This window comes from Podarcis filfolensis, assembly GCF_964270895.1.
Source record: "Podarcis filfolensis genome assembly, chromosome: 18".
In the NCBI taxonomy this organism is placed as follows: Eukaryota; Metazoa; Chordata; class Lepidosauria; order Squamata; family Lacertidae; genus Podarcis; species Podarcis filfolensis.
Genome location: NC_139622.1, coordinates 4,253,361 through 4,268,752, shown reverse-complemented (window position 1 = coordinate 4,268,752; position 15,392 = coordinate 4,253,361). Strand labels below are relative to the sequence as shown.

Here is a 15,392-nt window from a genome sequence, read left to right as displayed (position 1 = left end):
TGCATGATAGTAATCGCTCTTAGAAATCTTATTCCCCAATAGGAATATTTTCTCAAAGGGCTTCGCAACCTTTCCCCAGCCCTAAAGAAGCCCCTTCACACGGCCCGAGCTTGTTTCTTTTGCACATGGAGCTAATGCGCCTCTCCAGCAATCAGGAAAATGTGCTGCCTTCTTCCACCTTCTATTTTCAAATCTCTGCTGCCCCGCCATGCTGTCTCCTCCCTGATCCCGAGTTCCACTTCTACATCTGTAGCGGGAGCAGAAAACTGGTCATTTTGCGGTTGGTGGGGAATCGTGCAGAATAAAGGGGCTGCGGGGATGAGAGGGGGGCTGTTTCCCCCCCAGAGCAGAGATTGCTCTGTGCTCCGAAGGCAATCGAAGCCATCTGCTCCCCTGCACGTCCAGCGTTCGCCGTGCGCTTTGATAAATCGTGGCCACAGTGGTGCCTGGCCCTTGCCGCTGATTGACTGACATCTCTCTCAAACATCCACAACACGCTCAGGCAGTCACGGATCTCGCAGGTTTGCAGGTGCGAATCTGACAGGTGACTTTCCTTCCTTTGGAAGAGAAAAAAATGTGGTGGTCAAGAGCTTAATCTGATGGGGATGAGGTGTCTCCCTCTTGATTGACAGGCCTTGCAGAACGGCATCCTGTCCTGGCTAGCAGTTTATGGCAGGCATGGCCAAGCTGGGCCCTCCAGATGTTTTGGGACTACAGTTCCCATCATCCCTGACCACTGGTCCTGTTAGCTAGGGTTGATGGGAGTTGTAGTCCCAAAACATCTGGAGGGCCAAGTTTGGCCATGCCTGCCATAAGGGAAAAGGAGCTGTTTTTTTTCCTGATAACACCTGGCACCTTACGGGGAGGGAAGGTTAATAAATCACAATGGCTTGAGCTGGCCTACAAGCCTCCATTCAAAATCAGCCAGTTAATCTCTCCCTCTCTCTCTCTCCAACATTTTTTCCCTGCCAGAGATGGATCCCCTCTTTTCATTATGGTAATGGACTCCTGCCTCTCCTCACCTCCATTTGATTCTGCTATCTCTAACACTCCAAATGGGAAATGGCATCTGCTTTAAACTATTATCTCTCTTCTTCATTTGCCTGGCATCCTGGGTTATTTTATCCCCCACCCGAGGCAGGTGCTAATAACAGGAGCCTCGAAGGAGCCTCATGCATTAGCAGTGAGCATCTCATTAACGCTCCACCGGTCCCATTCTTGGCAGAGACAAAAAGGACTTTGGTGGAGAGGGAGAGACCAGGGGCCTAGAGCACGAAGCCAGGATGAAAATGAAAATCTCCCCTCTCCTCTGTGCGCTTGTGCCCTCTTTCCGTTTTGTTTTGTTTTGTTAAAATAAAGCTTCTTTAGTTACATGCAGACACTTGCTATCAAGATTCAGTCATCATAGTTCAAGCGTCAGACATTGAAACAAATCACTTCTTCCAAACATGGCACAAGAAGTTGACCCCATCAAAGGTAAAGGTAAAGGGACCCCTGACCATTAGGTCCAGTTGTGGCCGACTCTGGGGTTGCGGTGCTCATCTCACTTTATTGGTTGAGGCAGCTGGCGTACAGCTTCCAGCCAGCATGACTAAGCTGCTTCTGGTGAACCAGAGCAGCACACGGAAACGCCATTTACCTTCCCGCTGGAGTGGTACCTATTTATCTACTTGCACTTTGACGTGCTTTCGAACTGCTAGGTTGGCAGGAGCAGGGACCGAGCAATGGGAGCTCACCCCGTTGCGGGGATTCGAACCGCCGACCTTCTGATCGGCAAGCCCAAGAGGCTCAGTGGTTTAGACCACAGCGCCACCCGCCTCGTCTCGCCCAGGTTGGCAGACAGCAAGTGATAAAACAACAGACGTTTATTTAAATCAGAATCCCAGGAATAATAGAAGAGACCGTTCTAATACAGGCTGGGAAAGATCTCAGCTTGAAAGTCTTTTTGAAAGTGGAAGGTGCTCAGTAGCCCATGAAAAAAAGACACCAGATGGCACCTGATATTCAAGATAATAATATTTGACGCAGAACGTTACAATATAACGAATTAAGGAAACGTGGTTCCTTCTGGACGTTGCTGGACTACAGTTCTTAACATCGTTGACCACTGGCCATTTGGGCTGAGGCTCCTGGGAATTGAACTACATGCCCAGACAGTACCCAGAGAGAGCCATTTTGTGCATCCCTTCTCACCAGAGTGGCGCATGCTCTGGTTATCTCCCGCTTGGACTACTGCAATGAGCTCTACGTGGGGCTACCTTTGAAGGTGACTCGGAAACTGCAATTAATCCAGAATGTGGCAGCTAGACTGGTGAATGGGAGCGGCCGCCGAGACCACGTAACACTGATCCTGAAAGACCTACATTGGCTCCCAGTACGTTTCTGAGCACAATTCAAAGTGTTGGTGCTGACCTTTAAAGCCCTAAACGGCCTCGGCCCAGTATACCTGAAGGAGCGTCTCCACCCCCATCGTTCTACCCGGACACTGAGGTCCAGCTCCGAGGGCCTTCTGGCGGTTCCCTCGCTGCGAGAAGCCAAGTTACAGGGAACCAGGCAGAGGGCCTTCTCAGTGGTGGCACCCTCCCTGTGAAACGCCCTCCCACCAGATGTCAAAGAGAAGAACAACTGCCAGGCTTTTAGACGACATCTGAAGGCAGCCCTGTTTAGGGAAGCTTTTAATCTTTGATGCATTACTGTATTTTAATACTGTGTTTGAAGCCGCCCAGAGTGGCTGGGGAAACCCAGCCAGATGGGCAGGGTATAAATAATAAATTATTATTAATAATATTATTATTATTCTCTTGGGAGCAGAGAGCACTGTTCTGCCTATGGGAAGACTGGCACTTGCAGCCTGAACGTTGGAAGAAGCAGGGATGGAGGCGGCAGCCAGTTGCAACTCACCCTGGACCAAGTCTCCTACCCTGGAGCGGAGGATGCAAGAAGCGGGGGAAGCCAATTAAAAAGTTTAGATGTTGGTCAAATTAATTCCCGACAAGTACAAAGAGACCCTCCTTGAGAGAGCTCTTGAAGAAAATGGAAAAACCGGCTCCCCTTTCTTCCCCACCCCCAGTCTCCCCACAGATTGCAGCTCCTGTACTACAAATCCATTATCGCTGAGCATCTTGCCTGCAAAAATAAGGGGGGGCGCAGGTGTGCTTTGTCTAAAATGAAGAGCTCTACTAAAAAATATAAAATAGAAGAGGCGAAGAGGGGGGACATTTGCTTCTCCCTCCCCCAGCGCTCCCCCCCCCCACAGCTGGTCCCAGCCCTCCCTTCCCAAGGGCTGCAAAAGTCACCGAGAGCAACTCTCCCTGGAGGCAGCGACGCTTCTGGATCGCAGTTGCTGGAGGTGAGAGTTGCTCTTGTGCTCGGATCCTGTTTGTGCTTTTCCCAGATGTGGCATCTGGTTGGGCACTGTGAGAACAGGATGTTGGCATAGATCCCAAGAGGGATCTTCTTATTCCCCTCTTCAGGCCAGAGGGTTGATCCTGTGAATCGCCCTGAGACCTGTGGGTATAGGGCGGTATATCAATTCAATAAATAGATAAAATCTAGTCCAGATTCTTCCTCCTCCTCTTCTTCTTCTTCTTTATTTGTACCCCACCCATCTGCCTGGGTTTCCCCAGCCACTCTGGGCGGCTTCCACAGAGACCAAAATACACTAAAATGTCACACATTAAAAACTTCCTTGAAGATGTTTTCTGAATGTCAGGTAGTTGTTTATCGCTTTGACATCTGATGGGAGGGTGTTCCACAGGGCGGGTGCCACTACCCAGAAGGCTCTCTGCCTGGTTCCCTGTAAATTGGCCTCTCGCAGTGAGGGAACCGCCAGAAGGCCCTCGGCGCTGGACCTCAGTGTCCGGGCAGAACGATGGGGGTGGAGATGCTCCTTCAGGTATACTGGACCGAGGCCGTTTAGGGCTTTAAAGGTCAGCATCAACACTTTGAATTGTGCTCGGAAACGTACTGGGAGCCAATGTAGGTCTTTCAAGACCGGTGTTATGTGGTCTTGGCGGCCGCCCCCAGTCACCAGTCTAGCTGCTGCATTCTGGATTAGTTGTAGTTTCCGGGTCACCTTCAAAGGTAGTCCCACGTAGAGCGCATTGCAGTAGTCCAAGCGGGAGATAACTAGAGCATGCACCACTCTGGCGAGACAGTCCGCGGTTCTCTTTTTTTAAAAAAAAATAATATTTATTGCTTTTAAAGATTACAGAAAAAGAAGAAAGAAGAAAAGAGAAAATTTAACAACAAACGAAGAAAGAAAAAAAAAATGAAAAAATGAAAAAACACCACAATACAATACAGTATACAAATAATATAAACCCCAACCAATCCCATTAAGCTAAACACATAAATAAATCTAAACAAAACAGTTTAAAATACATCTCTCCTTTTCCATATTCTATCCTTCATTTCCTTATTTCCTCGACTTCCTCACATCTCCCTTTTTGTATTCCCATTCTTCTAATTATTTCAGCAAATCCTTTCCATCTTTCTCTATTTTTTATCGTCTTGTAAATAACATATTTTTTAACCTTATTTCCCTTTAAATTGCTTATCTATTCTTAACTTCTTCTAACATTTCTACTAAATCCATATAATAACATTCCACGATTTTTCTAACAGTCATTAATTTTGCAAAATTTCTAAATATAAGCTTTAGCTTCCCAATCTTCCTCCACCCTCTCCTCTCCCTGGTTTCGGATTCTGCCAGTCCTTTCCGTCAAATCCATATATTCCATCAACCTGGAGATCTTATGTCCGAGGCTCTTAATTCTTTTCCAAGGCCCTTCTGCGGATCTTCTTCATATTCTTTGATGCTCAGGAGCAAATCTCGGGAAAACCCCAACCAAACAGAACTTTTGTTCCTTCTGAACAGCTCAGCCAAATTTCCATACTTGAAACTAAGGTCCATAGGGTATTTCAGGACGTATTTCAGGAGTCCTCCAAGTCCATAGGCCCCCACAGCTTCAAGCTCCTCCAGGCCCCAACCCATGTCCCAGATGTCAGTTAATCCCTGGATGAAGGGGTCTTTCCAACTTTCGTTCTTCGGTCCAAGCCAGGGTCCCATCCTCAAGCTCTGGTTTTTGCTAAAATCAATCATGCAGGGCCTCCATTTGTAATCCTCGATTTGCCTCTGTAGAACTGAGGATCCTTCTTGAATTACTTTAAGTTTCACAACGGCATCTTTCTCCTTTTCCTCCACCATTTGCCTTGCCAAGATATTTTCCTGTACCAAGTCCATGTTGTTGTTTGCTTTTTGATTCAAGTTAGTCACTTTCTGTTCCCGGCTGTCAAGTTTGAAGATCATGTCATCTACATTTTTGTGCAGCTGTTCAAGTGAATGATTTATTTTGAGTAATGCAGTCACAATAACTTCTCCTATCAGCATTTTGAATAGTCCAAGGTCAATCTCTGATTCTCAGGAACTTTATCTTGCAGCTGGAGTTTACCCTGTTACACTCCTGTAACAGTTTCACATGCTCCCTCTAGAGGGAAGCAGTTTCAAATTGTATCAGTTCAAATTGTATCAGAAACAGTTTCGATTTTCAGTTATTTTTCCTCCCTTTAATAAACTCAGAAGAGATCAATGGAAACAGTATCTTTCTAATTTTAAGTATCTGTCAAATCCGTTCTGTCAGTGAACCTTCCCCAAACGTCATCAGGCAGACCGTCCCCAGGTTCAGAGCAGTGGTAGTTTACTTTTCCCTCTCTCCTGCAGGTTCTCCCTAGGTCCACGGCTTCCCCCCTCTTCTCCTGCTTCCAAGGGGGGTTTGATATTTTTAACCAGTGGAATTTTAATCCTTTATCCAAAAACTTTCAGAGACTTTAGTTTGTAACGCCTTTGCTTCAATCTATTTACAAAAACGGGAGGCGGACTTCCTGTTTAGAGCCTTCCCGCTACTTTGCCAAATTAGAATATTTGAAGATCCAAATTTTCCAGTCTACTCACGGGTAGTTGTTTAAAGTCCAATTGTCCACAGGAAAAAGTCAGCGCTCTCCGGCAACAGCAATGTGGCTTCACTCCGTGAAAGAAGCAGTCGATTCAAAGCACCGCGCCACTCACCCCACGTCGCTCCGGATCCCCAAAACAGGGTTTCCCCGCGAGTAGGGGAGGCGCAAGAGGTGCCAGCCGAATCCCAAGTTCACAGGCTTCTCCTGCCTGTGATTTCTGTGGGTCTCCGCCTTCGCCGTGGCGGTCAGACCCTGCTTTTCACGGATCTAGTTCCTCCCGATCGGAGGAGCTCCGCCATTGCCGAAGGCGTCAACCCGGAAGTCCGACAGTCCGCGGTTCTCACAGCAGCTGGCCGGATGCTGCCTAAGGATAGGGCTGGCCCCGGCTGTGAAGATGGAGCAGAGGGAATCAGCTGTGTTGAGTCCCATCAGGGCAAAGGCGGGGTGGGGTGGGATAAATATGTAAGAAATATGTTAGAAGAGCTTGGCTGCTGGATCAGGCCATCTCCCAGTCTGTTTTCCCAGTGGCCAACAAGATTCTTGCAGGAAACCTGCAAGCTCTCCCTTCTTGTGGTTTCCAGCAATTGATTCTCAGAAGCGTGACAGCCTCCAACCATGGAGGCTGAACATTGCCATCATGGCCTTTGCAGGATTAGTCCATCAGTAACTTAGCAGGCCAATGGCCTATCTAGACTAGCAGCCTCTTCTTGCAGTGGCCAGCCGGATACCTGTGGGAAACCTGCGGCCAGCAGCAAACCAGCAATAAATTACACAGAGTAAGTGAAGTTAAAGGGACGCGGGTGGCGCTGTGGGTTAAACCACAGAGCCTAGGACTTGCCAATCAGAAGGTCGGCGTTTCGAATCCCTGTGACGGGGTGAGCTCCCGTTGCTCGGTCCCTGCTCCTGCCAACCTAGCAGTTCGAAAGCACACCAGCACAAGTAGATAAATAGGTACCGCTCTGGCAGGAAGGTAAACAGCATTTCCGTACACTGCTTTGGTTCACCAGAAGCGGCTTAGCCATGCTGGCCACATGACCCGGAAGCTGTACGCTGGCTCCCTCGGCCAATTAAGCGAGATGAGCACCTTTACCTTTAAGTGAAGTCAACTCTTTATTAGGAAAAAAACCAAACCAGGATCTGCTCAGGAATGCCAGGCCTAATGAGCACAGCGACTCTTCCTGGTAGGTCTTGCCCCTATGAGGCAGTTGTGGAGACTTCAGGTCCCTGCCTTATGACAGCTGCCTAAGTCTCCTCCTCTCCCTAGGTCTTTCCGAAGCAATCTGAGACTACACCAGTGTGTTTGCCTTTGCTCCTCCCACTTCATGACTCTCTGTCACTGGGAGACAGAGGGGAAGGGAACTTGTCATAGCAGGAGAGGAGGACACCTTGACCTCTTCACCAGCCGGACCCACCTCTGCCTCTTGGCCTCCCTCCTCTCCCGCTTCCACTTCTGCTTCTGCACTTTCTTCTGCCACAGAATCTCCCTGCTCACTAAACCCTGTTCCCTCTTCAACTTCCAACATCTCTTCCTCTGAGTCTTCTCCCTCTTCTCCCTCTGACCACTCTGTGTCATCTAACCACCAGTCCCCAGGCTCTGAGTCTTCTTCCCTTTGGGGTTCACCGGCTGGTGCCCCCCCCATTCCAAGACACCTGCGTTTCAGGACCCGCGCACCAGAGCCCTCTCCCCTCCTGTGGTTTCCAGCCACTGGTATTCAGAAGCATTGCTGCCTCTGACCTGTTGCGCAGCCATCATGGCTAGTAGCCATTGATTGTGTCTCTCAGGATCAGAGCCCTGCACCCGGTCTGGCTCCTGAGCCTCTGGTTCTGAGTCTTGCCTGCTGCTTGACTCTGGGGGTCACAACAAGGGGAAAGGTGGTGATCTAAGTTTAGACACAATCCAATTACCGGTGGACAATGCTTCCTGGAGAAAAGCCCTCAGCTTGCCTCAGACATTGAAGTTTTCGGATGCTAATTAGGCTTCCTCTTATTGTGTCTATAAAGGGACGCGGGTGGCGCTGTGGGTTAAACCACAGAGACTAGGACTTGCCGATCAGAAGGTCGGCGGTTCGAATCCCCACGACGGGGTGAGCTCCCGTTGCTCGGTCCCTGCTCCTGCCAACCTAGCAGTTCGAAAGCACGTCAAAGTGCAAGTAGATAAATAGGTACCACTCTGGCGGGAAGGTAAACGGCGTTTCTGTGCGCTGCTCTGGTTCGCCAGAAGCGGCTTAGTCCTGCTGGCCACATGACCCGGAAGCCCTACACCGGCTCCCTCGGCCAGTAAAGTGAGATGAGCGCCACAACCCCAGAGTCGGCCACGACTGGACCTAATGGTCAGGGGTCCCCTTTACCCTTTACCTATTGTGTCTATACCAGGGGTCAGCAAGGTTTACCTCACCTCGGCTGGTTCGCTCCAGCGGAGATCCCTCCGTGGGCCGGATCGCGCCTGCGCCTGTGATTTCCGGCGCCTGCACAGACGTGATTTCTGGCGCTGCGAAAGCAAGTCCCTGTGCCGCGCCAGTTTAGTGCAGCGTGCGGGGACTCGCCAAGTGGGCAGCTTGGTTCGGGGGTGGCTTGTGGGCCGGTTAAACGACCCCCGTGGGCTGCTTGGGGCCCAAGGGCCTTAGGTTGCCGACCCCTGGTCTATACTGGTCTATACTGTCAATGTCAGGGGTCAGCAACCTTTTTCAGCCGTGGGCCGGTCCACCTCATGTGGGGGGCTGGACTATATTTTGGTAAAAAATAATGAACAAAGAATGAATTCCTATGCCCCACAAATAACCCAGAGATGCATTTTAAATAAAAGCACACATTCTTCTCATGTGAAAACACCAGGCAGGCCCCATAAATAATCCAGAGGTACATTTTAAATAAAAGGACACATTCTACTCATGTGAAAACACGCTGATTCCTGGACCGTCCACAGGCCGCACTGAGAAGGTGATTGGGCCACATCTGGCCCCTGGCCCTTAGGTTGCCTACCCCTGGTCAAAGTAAATATCTCATGCAGCAGCTACTGAGGGAGGAAATCTGCCCCAAACCATTCTAGGCTTTCTCCAATGCCTTTGCAATACTCTGGTACCTTGGTTATCAAACTTACCGGTAATCCGTACTGGAAGTCTGTTTCGAAACCAAAGCGTTCTGAAACCAAGGCGCGCTTTCCCTTAGAAAGTAATGCAAAATGGATTAACCCCTTCCAGACTTTTAAAAACAACCCCTAAAACAGCAATTTAACATGAATTTTACTATCTAACGAGACCATTGATCCATAAAATGAAAGCAATCATCAGTGCACTGTACTATGAAATAAATGACAGTATTGTAGATGATAAAAATTAAAATTATTATTTTTTTCTTACCTGCACTGATGATAGTAAATGTTTGCATGGGGGGCTTTTATCCATTTCCGTAGTCACACAATCAATCAATCAATCAATCAATCAATAACTGAACTGGGTTCTGCACAGTAACAAAAACAAATTAACCGAAAAAATCTCAAAAACAAAACACAAAATTAATAGCAAAAACAAAAGCGCCAAACTTAATCTGTTCCGGAAGTCCGTTTGACTTCCGAAATGTTTGAAAACCAAGGCACAGCTTCTGATTGGTGCAGCTGCCCCGGAAACAATAGCCGACAGCTGCCTCGGACGTTCGGCTTCCAAAAAACATTCGAAAACCAGAACATTCACTTCCGGGTTTTCGGCGTTTGGGAACCAAGGCGTTTGAAGTACCAAGGTGTTTGAGAACCAAGGTACCACTGTATGGCCAAATTAGGCGCTTATTTCCAGGCAGAGCTTCAAATGGCCTCAGTTTTCAAACCTTGGGGTTGTATACAGCTAAATTCTGCACAGGCTAGACCCAATGGAAATAACAAAACTTGGGTTGTTGTTGATTTTATTTTGATTATGTACTTTATGGTTTTATATTCCAATTTTATCCTGTGAACTGCCCTGAGCCTGCGGTATATAGAGCGGTATATAAAGTCAATAAATAATGATAAAAGTTTCAATGGTTCTTCTCTCAGTAGGGCTAACATGGTTCTCCACATTTCCACAATGCAGAATTGCAGGGTTGGAAGGGATACCAGGGGCCATCTAGACCAACCCCCTGCACTCCAGGAATTAATGATTAAAAAAGGGGGGAAAAGTCCTCATTAATTTTCACCAGCGTTCAATTGTGATTTTCTCCTAATATACACCTTATTGTATGCAATTTCCCCAATATACACATTTTTATTTTATTTTTTGCAAATCACTTCCCTATAATATAACGCATTCTTTAATGTTCTTGTTCACTAACAGATTCCTTTTTATACGCATTCTACCCGTGTACATGGGTATTATCTGGAAAGCTGCATTGCAAAATTCGGAGAAGTGTGAATATTAAACAGTGGCCTGGTTCATGTATTGTTTTGGAAAGCACATTTTGCCTTTAAATGTGCACTGACCCCATCCACACCATACATTTAACACACCACTTTAAAACATGATGGTTTCCTCCAAATATTTCTGGGATCTATAGTTTGGTAAGGATGCTGAGAGCTGTTCCCGTTCACAGAACTACAATTTTTCCAGTGCACCCTGGGAAGAAGGATTGATTGTTCAACCACCCTGGGAATTGTAGCTCTTGGAGGTATTCTATTGGCTCTCCGCACCCTGAACAAACTACAGTTCCCAATGTTCTTTGGGGGAAGCCAGGAGTGTTTAAAGAGTATCCTAGTGCTTAGGTTGCACTTGGAAACAAAATTTTTGTTGCATTGACACCGGCAGTTGTTCTAACCTAATTTCGACGTGCTGATTTCATATCTGAAGTTGGTTTTGTTCTGTAAGCTCTAGTTTTGCAAGTCATGTTTTTCACTTTTCACCATAATCTTTGTTTTTCACAATGCAAGAATTCAATATTTTATTAAACACATAGCCAAAGTAGGACAGTGGCACCTCGGGTTAAGTACTTAATTCGTTCCGGAAGTCTGTTCTTAACCTGAAACTGTTCTTAACCTGAAACACCACTTTAGCTAATGGGGCCTCCCGCTGCTGCCGCGTGATTTCTGTTCTCATCCTGAAGCAAAGTTCTTAACCCGAGGTACTATTTCTGGGTTAGCGGAGTCTGTAACCTGAAGCGTATGTAACCTGAAGTGTATGTAAACTGAAGCGTATGTAACCTGAGGTACCACTGTACATTATAAGTATAAATGTAAGTGACATATAGCACTGAACATGACATGTATAGCATTGAAAATGAGATGTATATCTATGTACAAGGTATGCAAAAAAATGTATTCCCTTGGGATACACAGTATACTGGGGAACAAAACTATAAAAAATAAAGAAAAAATAAGTTTGCAAAATAATAATTACCATGTGGTTAGGGTAGATCAATGTGTCAGTGTCCACCTTATTCCCATTGTGAATATCAGCAAAAGCCAGAAATTGAAAGATAACTATAGCACGTGCACGAAAATCGATTTCAGATTTGAAATCAGCATTGAAAGAACATATAAGAACAGTTGAAAAATCTCATGTAACAGAAAATGGGGGGGGGGGGGAATTGTTCCCCAGTGTCCCTTATCTGTATCTCTGATCAACAAGCTGCCCACTGCCACCTTTCGCACCCAGATCTCAATCATTTGTGGTCTTGCCTTGCTTGTGCCCATGTTGCAAAACCTCTGCCGGCGCCCTCTCCCCACCAAAGGGAAGTCGTCACTGATGAAGGATTGATCAGGGGCTGGAGGAGGGGTTGTCAGTGCCTCTTGTTGCTTGACGATGAAGCTCTGAGCCCTGGCAGACAAAAAGCTCTTTCATAATAGCCCTCAATTAGACATTTATTTGATCTGGCGCTGCTGCAGAAATGCAGAGAGATGGGGGCGGGGGGGGGGGGATAAAGTGAAACAAATGGATTCTAACAGGAGAGAAGGCCAGCCAGGCAGTTCGCTTTCGTCCAGCGGAACGGACGTGGGGTCTGCATGATGCAAAAGCCTGGGTTCAGCCGTAGTCACAATGTTGTGGAGGGAGAGGAGGGGGAAATGAAGTTTTCCCTGGGATTTGGGGGCATCGCTTGTGCCCCCTAACCAGCAGCTGACTAGGGCTTATACGCAACAGCCGCAGCTCGGACTTTGGGGGCAAAGGGGTGGAAGGATCAAGAAGCCCCCACAATAACGGACTGGCATTAAAAGCGACAAGAATTTGCTGAGATGGCGCAGTTGACAAATACCCTGAGAGGCAATTCAAAACAAAAAATTATGGAAAAGTGGGATAGATATAAAACGCATGTTCAAAAATACAGTAAAGGTTCGCTATCTATGCCAGCATTTGATTGACGTTGGAGCGAGACTGAGTTGAGAAATAAGACTAAGAGCACATATTGATATAGGAATGCATTAGATAATATGTAAAGAAATATTCAATAATAAGAGTACATTCATTCGTAAAAAAGAAATATACAACGGGAAAGACAGGAAGTCTAGTGTGTTGGTATGTATATGATTTTTGGAAAAAAATGTTTTTCTTTTTTCCTTTTTTTTTGGTTTCCTTTTCTTTCTAGGTATATAAAATTTGTATATAATTTTTGTATACATGTTGGAAATTATATTATAGTAAGTTCTGTAATAGTAAAAGCTATGGTTATAGTAAGTTCCGTATAGTAAAAGCCATGGTTTTCCCAGGAGTGATGTATGGAAGTGAGAGCTGGACCATAAAGAAGGCTGATCGCCAAAGAATGGATGCTTTTGAATTTTGGTGCTGGAGGAGACTCTTGAGAGTCCCATGGACTGCAAGAAGATCAAACCTATCCATTCTTAAGGAAATCAGCCCTGAGTGCTCACTGGAAGGACAGATCGTGAAGCTGAGGCTCCAAGACTTTGACCACCTCATGAGAAGAGAAGACTCCCTGGAAAAGACCCTGATGTTGGGAAAGATGGAGGGCACAAGGAGAAGGGGACGACAGAGGACGAGATGGTTGGATAGTGTTCTCGAAGCTACAAACATGAGTCTGACCAAACTGCGGGAGGCAGTGGAAGACAGGAGTGCCTGGCGTGCTCTGGTCCAGGGGGTAACGAAGAGTCGGACACGACTAAACGACTAAACAACAAACAACAAAATGAATGAATAAAGTAAGCAAGGAGTCTCCCTGCAGCTTACCAAATGTGAAGACTTTCAAGGATGAGCGAGACGTTAGCGATGAATGCCGTGAAACAAAAACCAATAAAACAGCAGCAAAACACCCCACCATGCACCAAAACATGGCAAATGTGGGGGTAAATGATGATGATGACATGATGATAATACTTCATTATTTATACCCTGCCCTTCTGACTGGTCGCCCCAGCCACTCTGGGCGGCTTCCAACGTAATAAAAACACAAACATTAAAAACTTCCCAATACATGAATATAATTATATTCAAGCCTCTTACATACGTACCTTAAGTATTTTGATACTATACTATACTCGGGCGCCGCTGTGGGTTAAACCACAGAGCCTAGGACTTGCCGATCAGAAGGTCGTGGGTTCGAATCCCTGCGACGGGGTGAGCTCCCATTTCTCGGTCCCTGCTCCTGCCCACCTAGCAGTTCGAAAGCACGTCAAAGTGCAAGTAGATAAATAGGTACTGCTCTGGCGGAAAGGTAAACGGTGTTTCCGTGCGCTGCTCTGGTTCGCCAGAAGCAGCTTAGTCCTGCTGGCCACATGACCCGGAAGCTGTACGCCGGCTCCCTTGGCCAGTAAAGTGAGATGAGCGCCGCAACCCCAGAGTTGCCCACAACTGGACCTAATGGTCAGGGGTCCCTTTACCTTTACCTTTGATCCCTGCATATTTTACAAAAACTATACCATTCAGTATTCCATATATAATTCCATGTATAATTATTATTTTTCTGATAGGAAGGAGGGAGTCATATATAATATTAAATTTTCTGTTTTACAGTTTAAAGTATTGATTTCTACATCCTTAAGATATCGATGACTTCCCTTCTCTTTCCATGGTTCATTTTACATATCATTAATCCCTGTGGTTGGCGCTGTGGTCTAAACCACTGAGCCTTGGGCTTGCTGATTGGAAGGTCGGCGGTTCGAATCCCCACGACGGGGTGAGCTCCCGTTGCTCGGTCCCTGCTCCTGCCAACCTAGCAGTTCGAAAGCACATCATGTGCAAGTAGATAAATAGGGACCGCTCCGGCGGGAAGGTAAACGGCGTTTCCGTGCGCTGCTCTGGTTCGCCAGAAGTGGCTTAGTCCTGCTGGCCACATGACCCGGAAGCTGTACGCCGGCTCCCTCGGCCAATAAAGCGAGATGAGCGCCGCAACCCCAGAGTCAGCCACGACTGGACCTAATGGTCAGGGGTCCCTTTACCTTTACCTTTATACTTGAGGTACGTATGTAAGAGGCCCATATATGATTATATATATTTTTTGAAATGATTCATGTTCCTATGTGGCTGCCTTGTCGCTAGTTTCTGGACATCCCACGATCGTATTACAAAGTAGTTGTGTTCTGTGTTGCAAATCAAGCACTGCCAGCAATTGCTTCCTTTTGTTTTCCGATTATCGATAAAACGTTCCGTGTCTTGCCAGCCATTTTCCATTCTGAAGGTGTGGCCTTTGAGAACCACCGACCGAATCAATTGGAATCATCCCAATCTGTCAGTTGCCCTGGAGGAAAAAGAAGTTTTTACCTGGCCCTCAAAAGATGATTTCAGGCAGGTGGACTCCGATGCCGGACTGCTTGTGCCTTTTCCATGATGCATGTCCAGCCCTTGTGAGTGAGATTTTCAGGGCTGCTAATATTAGTTGGCAGGTTTTGGGCATGCATGCTGAGGTAGCCTCTTCCCCAGGGATACCTATCTGCCGAGAAATAGCCCTTGCTATTCCTGCTGCGTCGATACCATTAATCCCTAAAGCCCAAAAGAGACTTCTGAGGGGCTTGACGGCTTATTTCATTAAATAGTCGCAAGGGAGCAGTGGGGGTGTGTGTGACACCCGAAGGACCAGGAACTTGCAAAGTCATCTTGACCTTGGCATTAGAATAGCCTGGCTGCTGGATCACGCCCCGGCGACATCCAGTCCCAACATGCTTGAAATATACTCGGAGTCGAGAGTGGATTTCATGCTCTTTTTTCAACAACTGACTGGTTCAAAATTGGGAAAGGAGTACGGCAAGGCTGTATATTGTCTCCCTGCTTATTTAACTTATATGCAGAATTCATCATGCGAAAGGCTGGGCTGGATGAATCCCAAGCCGGAATTAAGATTGCCGGAAGAAATATCAACAACCTCAGATATGCAGATGATACAACCTTGATGGCAAAAAGTGAGGAGGAATTAAAGAAACTTTTAATGAGGGTGAAAGAGGAGAGCACAAAGTATGGTCTGAAGCTCAACATCAAAAAAACGAAGATCATGGCCACTGGTCCCATCACCTCCTGGCAAATAGAAGGGGAAGAAATGGA

General features: G+C 46.8%; 1 protein-coding gene across 1 annotated transcript in view; it reads right to left on the bottom strand.

Annotated features, from left to right (window-relative positions):
- UHRF1 (ubiquitin like with PHD and ring finger domains 1) overlaps positions 1 to 14,995 on the bottom strand; it is a 173,663-nt gene extending 158,668 nt beyond the window's left edge. Inside the window, exon 1 of the mRNA XM_083594472.1 lies at positions 14,992 to 14,995. The gene's annotated coding sequence lies outside the window, so the exon portion shown is untranslated. The remainder of the gene's footprint in view (positions 1 to 14,991) is intronic.
- Positions 14,996 to 15,392: the final 397 nt, after the last annotated feature.